This window comes from Myotis lucifugus, unplaced genomic scaffold, assembly GCF_000147115.1.
Source record: "Myotis lucifugus unplaced genomic scaffold, Myoluc2.0 scaffold_24, whole genome shotgun sequence".
Lineage (NCBI taxonomy): Eukaryota > Metazoa > Chordata > Mammalia > Chiroptera > Vespertilionidae > Myotis > Myotis lucifugus.
Genome location: NW_005871072.1, coordinates 3,165,862 through 3,175,401, shown reverse-complemented (window position 1 = coordinate 3,175,401; position 9,540 = coordinate 3,165,862). Strand labels below are relative to the sequence as shown.

The 9,540-nt window shown below is 37.5% G+C and overlaps 1 pseudogene; it reads left to right on the top strand.

The window, feature by feature from the left end:
• The first annotated feature begins 5,514 nt into the window (after nucleotides 1-5,514).
• On the top strand, nucleotides 5,515-5,847 carry LOC102428241 (annotated as a pseudogene).
• Nucleotides 5,848-9,540: the final 3,693 nt, after the last annotated feature.

Genomic DNA, 9,540 nt, shown 5'->3' with positions numbered 1-9,540 from the left:
TGTGTCTGGGTTGACCTCCGAGGCTATAAGTTCTCTCAGACCAGGAGCTGCCTATTGTACCTGAACCAGCTCCGCCCAGAGTGGTTCCCCCAGCGCCACTCCCAGTTCTGTTTCCCAGGCTCCCCAAAAACAATCTTCCCCTACAAGCTCTGCTAGTGACCCCAACTGGGCACTCACATGCACTGGGCTCAACAATCAAACCCACAGAAGTAAGAGGAAGTGTGCGAACAAGAGCCTGGGAAGCTGCTCGAACTCGCAGGGTTCCACCCTCCAGAACCGCGCGGAGTGTCTGCGCGCGCCCAAGCCCCCGGCAAGAGGCACGGATTTTGGAGAGCAAGGATTTTGGCGGACGCAGATTTTCCCCTGCGCCCGCGCGGCGTTCTCGCTCCAACCTGAACTGCGAACCGTACCTTCGAGGCAAGTCCAACCTTTCTGTGGAGGGGTGCAGGTCTCCCCTTGGCTCTTGCAGTCGCGCTGTTTGCGAATCGCTGCCTCCGGTTCAGTAGCCGCCGGGCTAGTAGCCGATCTCTGGATGCCGGTGAACGCTGCCTGAGATGGCGCAGTCCCACCGCTGCGCTGGCGCCCAGAGGGAGGTTTCAGCCTCAATCTCCACCCATCCGCATTTTTTAGGAGTTTTCTGTCTTTCCTGGCTGCAGACTGTCTCTCAGCTGAACCTCCCCAGCTTGATCGGGCTGATTGTTACCCGTTTCAGCTGCTCGCCCCCATCTGGTCCGGGACAAAGCACCAACACGTCCGTCTAAGCCTCCGCCATTTTCTCCCCCTGATAATATGAGATTTTTTAAAATAAAAAATTAATGATAAGAGCATCAGGAAAAGAAAGCTGTAAAATTTTACAAAAAGAGGATTTGAGATTATAAATGATTTTTATAAAATTGTATATTATATGTTATTCTAACCATACATAGATATTTATAATTTGTAGTTCTTGAATAAATGAACTATTAATATGACATATATTGAAATAGGGATATAAAGTTTATTTTTAAATTATCAATAAGGTATTAAACTTCAGAAGAAATAAAACTTTAATAACCATGTCAGAATCGGTTCATTTTTACTTTTTACCAGGTATACCAACCAATTATTGGTATATTAACCAATAATGCAGATTTTGTAATCAAAGAAAACACAATAATTTCAAGAGAAACATCAAAAGTTCTTTATTCAAAGTTATGTCCATCGCTAGCTACACATATCCCCCATCTTTCAGGTAATTTGTGGATTCCGTCCAATAGAACTTTCCTTGTTTTGAAGTAAATCATTCAGAGACCCAATTTTCTACTTCTTGGTATATTTTGAAGTGCTGCTCAGGAAGTGCATGGCCATCAATCAGAACAAGTGGTAATCTGAAGGAGCAAGGTCTGGTGAATACATCGGGTGGGTTAATACTTCCCAGGAAAGATCTTTTAACGTGTTTTTAACTGGTTTTGAAATGTGTGATGGTGCATTATCATGAAGAAAAATTACTTTGCCATGTCTTCTGGACCATTCTGGTAGTTTTACAATCAAAACGTGGTTCAAATTGATTATAGTGGGGCCTTGACTTACGAGTGTCCCGACTAACGAGTTTTTCGAGATACGAGCTGTCTCTCGGCCGATTTTTTGCTTTGAGTTTCAAGCTAAAATTCGGGTTAAGAGCCAGCTTCAGATACCCCACTGCTAGTTGGCGCAACGAATGTCACAGTGAACGCCACAACATCAGCCCAGCATCACGTGTCTCACTCATTCACTTTTTGATTTACGAGCTCCATCACGGAATGAATTAAACTCGTAAGTCAAGGCCCCACTGTATTTGTTGTCATTAGCAATTAGTATTAACGGTTTCACCTGGTTTTAGAAGCTCATAATACACCATACCTTCCTGATCCCACCAAACGGAGAGCATTGTTTTCTTTCCGAAGCGATTTGGCCTTGCAGCTGATGTTGATGGTTGACCTGGATCAACCCATGATTCTGTGCATTTGGGATTCTCAAAATAAATCCACTTTTCATCACCAGTTACTATTCAATGAAAAAAAGACTTTCTTTCATGCCATTGAAGCAACATTTTACTGGTGACTTTTTGGTTTTCCATTTGTCTTTCGTTCAGTTGATGTGGCACCCATTTTCCTTCCTTTAAAATCTTTCCCATTGCTTGTAAACAATTGGAAATTGTTTGCTGATCAATGTTTAATCCTTCTGCAAGTTGTTTTTGAGTTTGACATGCATCTTCATCCAATAATGCTTGTCATTGTTGGTCTTCAAACTTTTTCGGTTTACCTGGACGTTATTTGTTTTTCACATCGAAATCATCATTTTTAAAGCGTTTAAACCAGCCTTCACAAGTATCTTGAGATGGAGCATGTTCACCATAAGCTACTTGAAGTATACAATAACTTTTTATTCACAATAAATTAATAAATTAAGACTTCCAGCAAATGCTTTTTTTTTGGCACAAAATTCAACATTTTTACGCGTAAAAATATCTATGATGTTAACAGCTTCAGCAAATGTGACATGAAGTTTTGAAGCTTGCTGTCAATACAACAAAATAGCATACCTATCAAATTGTGTGAATATATATATATATATATATATATATATGTTGATATATATATCAACATATGTGTAACTCCATCTATTGAAAAAAATCCACATTATTAACCAGTACACCTGGTATAATCAGGAAGTATACTTATTAATCTTTGTTATTTAATATAATAAATATTTTCCCTTCTAATTATTTAACCCTTTGTTTTACTTTTCATTCAAATTATTTAACTTTTGTTTTACTTCACAATATTATAATCTGCATATGCTAGTATATAAAGATATTTTTCAATCTGACAAGTATAGGAAGTGAAGTCAGACAGATAATAATAGAAACTTTTGGACCCACACTGAGGATCATTTGTTTTTAATTGAGTTTATATGGAGGAAGGGGGTCATTATGGTTTCAGGGTCCTCTGGCTATAATATCGAGAATTTATTTATGCAGTGGTAGGGTAAAAGTGTAAGCAGAGATACAGGAGGTAAAAGCAGTAATCCAGGTGAGAGATATATTTATGACTATGGCATTAGCAATGAAAGTTATGAAAAATTGGTATGTTTTAAATATAATTAGTAAATAGACTCAATACAAATTTCTGATGGGTTGGATTTAGATATGAAAGTTTTTCTAATATAATTCTAAATTTGAGCAATTAGAGGCATACATTTGTCATTAACTAAATTTAATTAAGCAGCTGATGGAGGAATGAAGCAGTTAAGTGACCGAGAGTTCACTTTGAGACATGTAAATGTGGATAGTCTATTAGATATTTGAAGATAGGCATTGAGGAGGTGGATGGGTAGAAGAGAGAAGTCTTGTCCCTGTGTGACCTGTGACTAGACCAGTAGCTCCAGTGTATTTCTTTTTCTGGATGAGAATCCAGCTATGATTTGTTCCACCAAAACACACTGACTAATTTTCTGCTACTTTGTATTTGCATAATGGCTTTTTATTTGTTTAAGATAGTCTCCTAAAGTAGGTAGAAAAGATGAGCAGAATTATTTATAAAGATGCATGATTAGCCCTGGCCGGTGTGCTACGTGGTTAGAGCCTTCCTCCTTGAACCAAAGGGTCGCAAGTTCAATTCCTGGTCATTGATGCGTATCTAGGTTGCGGGTTCACTCCCTGGCCTAGTCCAGGTGTGTGCGGCAGGCAGCCAATCCATGTATCTCTCTTACATTTATGTTACTTTACACACCCCCCCCCACACACACACACACATCTTACACTCTCTCTTAGTGGAAAGAATGTCCTTTGGCGAGGATTAATAACAACAACAAAAAAGATGTGTGAGTTGCTATATATAACAATTTATTTGTAAACCTAGAAATAAAATCTAAATATTAATTATGCTTAATTTTTCAAAAAAAAACCTTTTGCCCATTTTCAATTACATTTTTACTGTTTTATTTAACTGAAAAATTTTAAAGCAATCAAAATTTTAAGTATACGGCTTTTTAAGTAATATAATAAATGGATTCTGAAATAATGCATGGGATACTAGTTGTTTGACAATAATTGCTTTAATCTGAAAAATAAGTGGGAGATTTTGCAAGAGATTAGACTATCTAGACTATCTTATTACTCATCAAGATAAATAAAACTCTTAGCACTTTTAAAATATGGCATCTGTCATCTTAGCATTAAGAACGTAACACAGTATGTATTACTTAGCTTTTTGGATGATGTTCCACACACATTTCTTTACAACCACGATTAGAAATCCAGGTGCAAACAAAACACATAAGATTTCAATTGTAAATTTAAGGATCAGGAGTTATGTTAACTTGCTTGGGCACATTAACTCCTCCTCTAGGGAGGGGTTTCAAATAAAAATTATACCTGATTGCAATTACCTCAACTTTCAAAAGAATCAGAACCTGATTTAACAGGGCAGATTTAACAAGAAAATAAAATAATGGTGACATTTTAAACAAACAAACAAACAAAAAAAAACAGAGAAAGCAACCATTTGTAATGACAAAAGAGTATTTTTGTGGCACTAACATAAGCTGAGAAGGCCCTGAATATCATTCATTAATTTACAAAAATAAATAACAGATTTATAAAGCAGCAGGAATGAATAAAAATTTCTTGTAATGTCTTAAATTGGCTCTGTGATGTTTCTCATGCCTCTTCAGTTGCCTTAGGGTATGGACATACTACTTAATATAGTTTGAAATTTTAATATATCATTTTTTTGTGTCAATTATTTTGAATAATTTATTATAATTAGTTGTTCCTATCAAATATATTTTAAAGGGAATAAAATGCAATTTACCTATATACTGATCACAATAACCAATTTAATGTTTACTTTGTAAATTTTATACAAAAATTCCAAGCAGCCTTTCACCAAAATAAAATACTTTTGATTCTCTGATGACATGGCAATGCTAGCTGAATGGAGCTGTACAAAGCTGAGTCTCTGAGCCAAGGCTTAATTGGACAGCACGCCTAACAGAAGCTAATGAAGTGGATAACATCAGAGTACAAAGTCCTTTCCAACTAAGTGTTTGCCAGAAGCAAAATAAAAAGTCAATATGTTTCCACATCCAAATGGTAAGACTGTGACAGGAAATTTAACGTGAAATCCAAAGATCATATAGGCAGATAAACAGTAGAATAGTGTTAGAAGCCAGTAGCATCCAGAAGAGAACATCCATGTATATTACAATTAAAGGGATTCTATGCTTATGGGAGCTTACACGTAAGGAATGCTCTTTTTTTTTTCTGTACACTATGTATTGCCTAAAGGAATATCTCATATTAATTCACAAGTGTAGAAACAGTATGAACTAAACAAAAATTCTCAGTATTACAATTAATATTGTTTAGATATTTTAGGAATGCAATAATACATAGAGGCAGAATTCAGACACAAATATATCAATACTAGTGCCCAGATGCATGGATTCCTGCACATTAAAAAGAAATTAATTAGGAGGTCCCTCAAGCTGAAGATGGCGGCCTCGGCAACAAGGGCTGCTCTGGCTCTTCAGGCCAGTAGCAGTCGGCCCGTGGCCTTTGTCAGGAAAATCCCCTGGACCGCCTCTTCAAGTGAGCTGAGAGAACACTTTGCACAGTTTGGCCATATACGAAAGTGCACTGTACCTTTTGACAAAGAGACTGGCTTTCACAGAGGTATGGGTTGGATTCACTTTTCTTCAGAAGAACTTCAGAATGCACTACAACATGCCAGTCATGTTATTGATGGAGTAAAACTCCATGTTCAAGCTCAGAGATCAAAAGTTTTGCAAGGGGATCAAATATCTGATGAAGAGAAAGATTTTTAAGACTATTACTGCCTATTAAATAAAGGAACAAAACAAAACAAAAACAAAACAAAACAAAACAAAAGAAATTAATTAGAAGGTGGCTGGCAGGGAATTACTGGGCTAGACTGGCTAGACATGACCTGGAGCCAACCTTCCGCAGTCCCTTCCCGGCCAGCCACACCTGGCTCAGAGGGCATCTGTGGAGTGAGCGGAGTCCCTCTGGCAAGTGGGGTCTCTCGGCCTGGCCTGCAGGGATTGGGCCAAAACCGGCTCTCCGACATCCCTTGAGGGGTCCTGGATTGTGAGAGGGTGTTTCTCAGGTGATGAACCCGATAATCGGGCTCCCTCCTCTCTGGTTCCAGGATGCATCACCCGAGAACCGCTGCTGCCAAGTCACCGCAACTCCACAGCTCCTGTGTTGAGCATCTGCCCCCTGGAGGTCATGCATGTTATACCTACCGGCCAGTGGGATGGTTGCTTAGCTTTTTATATATATAGACTAGAGGTCCAGTGCACGAAATTCGTGCACATGGGGGGTTGTGTGTCCCTCAGCCCAGCCTACACCTTCTCCAATCTGGGACCCCTCAAAGGGATGTCCGACTGCCCGTTTGGGCACGATCCCACTGGGATCCAGGACTGCTATCTCCCAACCGCTCTCCTGCCTGCCAGTCTGATTGCCCCCTAACCACTCCTTTGCCAGCCTGATCAATGCCTAACTGCTCCCCTGCCAGCCCGATTGCCCCTAACTGTCCTCCCTGCCAGGCTGATCACCCCTAACTGCACTCCCCTGCTAGCCAGGGTCTCTCCTAACTGGTCTCCCCTGCTGGCCTGGTCACCCTTAACTGCCCTCCCTTGCTATCCTTGTCTCCCCTAACTGCCCCTCCCCTGCCTAGCCAGTTCTCTCCTAACTGGTCTCCCCTGCTGGCCTGGTTCACCCTTAACTGCCCTCCCTTGCCATCCTTGTCTCCCCTAACTGCCCTCCCCTGCTGGCCGGGTTGCCCCCAACTTCCCTCCCCTGCTGTCCTGGTCACCCCTAACTGCCCTCCCTTGTAGGCCTGGTTTCCCTCAACTGCCCTCCCTGCAGTCCTGGTCCCCCCTAACTGCCCTCCCCTGCAGGCCTTGGTCCCCTCCCAATTGTCCTCCCCTGCAGGCATGGTCACCCCGAAATTCCCTCCTCTGCCAGCCTGGTCACTCCTAACTGCCCTCCCTTGCAGGCCTGATCACCCACAACTGCCCTCCCCTTCCAGCCATCTTGTGTCCACATGGGGGTGGCCATCTTGTGTGTTGGAGTGATGGTCAATTTGCATATTACTCTTTATTATATAGGATGTTGAGAAATGATCACTATAATAACAGTTAACATCTATCACTGTAGTTATAATTTTCCTAGAGTTTCTAAATGTAAATATTAAATATTGTAAAATAAAAATGAATTGATTGTAAATTAACAAATTAACTGATAAAATTATTGAAATTCTAGTTTAAGTCTTATTTGTATGAGGTGTGTCTCTGTGTGCTTTGGCACACTTAGTAAAGTTACATTACAACAAAAAAGAAACAAGGAGCAATATTTTCAAATAAAAGTAAAAAAGAATATCACTAAAGATTATTTGAAAATTACAAAACTATAACAATTAAACACTTTTGTACTCATATTTGAACAAGGAAACTAGAGCAATAATAGAATAAATACTGCAGAAACAGACTTATTTTTCATATGGCACGACTGCCTTGGTGAGCTTCTGTAAAAAGGAAGTTCCTCACATACTTTATTTTTACTTTACCTTGTTTTATTAATTACTATTTGTCATATTAAGTATATTGTGTTATTTTATTCTCTACATCCTTCTAAGGAAATATAATAAATTCTAAAATAAAATAAAGTTGTTTTTAACTACTGCATAGCTTGGGTCCTCAAGAGTATCTGGTATAACAAACACCTAACGATGAAATATCTTATACATGTGGCAAAATAGAACATCCCAGGAAAACAGAAAAGCAGAGATTATTCAAATTGTAGTGATGGTTTGCTTTTCAAATGTATAAAAAATATTCTAATTTAAACAGTTTTGAAAAATAATATCCAATTTAAATAAAAGGTATATTAAAAGCTTTAATAACAGAATAATAGTTTAGTGAACTCATATAAACTAGAGAAATTTCAAACCTTCAAAATAAATTATTAAGGAAAAGACTGGAAATTTTAATGTATTATTAATTTTTAAATTTGTCTAAATATAAGTTTATTTAAATTATTTTTAATCCTGTAGGATGACTAACATTGAAACTCTGAATAATTTTATATTTGTTTGCTGATCTGTCTAGATCAGTGATGGAGAACCTTTTGAACTTGTTGTGTCAGCACTTTGAAAAACCGTAACTTAACTCTGGTGCCGTGTCACATATAGAAATTTTTAGATATTTGCAACCATAGTAAAACAAAGATTTATATTTTTGATATTTATTTTATATATTTAAATGCCATTTAACAAAGAAAAATCAAACAAAAAAATGAGTTCGCGTGTCACCTCTGACACGTGTGTCGTAAGTTCACCATCACTGGTCTAGATATATACCTATAAAATGTAGTTATATCTTAATTTTAATCAAATAATAATAATCAAACAATAACTCTTGATGTATAGATAAAATTAATGTAATATAATTGAGAACAGTAGGACTCACATATTTAGGTACTAGACCCTAATAAAATCTGTGAGCCCCCAAACCTGATAAGGAATACTGTTATTTTCTCTACATCTTCCAACTCTATATAAGATAGCCTTTCCTGAACATGGAAGTGAGCTGTTCTCACTCAGTGGGAGGTTCAGATACCTTCCTTTACTTCAAGAAGGGAATATTAAAGTGAATATTAAAGTGGAAGCATGACACTGAAACTGAAAGACAGGATCTCGAAAGTAGAGAAATTCAGGTGGCATAATGTCTCTTTGCATTAACTTCGGAATAATCCAGCCTACTTAAAATGGTAGCTATACCAGAGTGTATGCTTCCACAAAGAGGGGGGGAAAGTATGATAAAAAATAAAGACTTCTAAATGGAACACTTTTATTTTCTATATTAGATTATGAAGATATACCATCAAACTGGTTCTCAGTATATATTTAAAAGGCTATAAACCACATTAATTTTAAATAATATTTTAATATAACCAACTATCTCAAGCAAATTTAATTAATTATAAAACTATTCTTACACACAAACATTCCCTTTTGCACTCACATAAACATACATAGGAACACATCTCAGAAAAAATCCAACCCATCATCAGATGACTATTTACATATATACAGGGCTTACATCTAGACACAAATACAAACAAATAAATAAACTAACATAAAGCAGTGTCATGTCAATAAGCCATGTATGATCAGTTATCTATAAGACACCAAAGTAAGTAAAAAATGACAGAGTTAATTTTTGATTATCTCTTGATAATTTTTATATTGTGTTAAAAAGTAAGGATAATTTATAATCTTTCAAAAGTCTTTTAGTTTGAATGACCATTTTCTTGTAATATCAACTATGAAGATTTTTCCTCTAAATTGTAAACATTTTTAATTAGTTCAGTTTGACAAGTCAGAGTAGTTGATGCTCCCAAATGAAAAAGATACTTTTCTGGTTGGAGTGTCAAATCCCTTTGGTTTTTTAAGAAGTCAATGCTTTGCCCTAACTAATTATGTATTCCCAGAT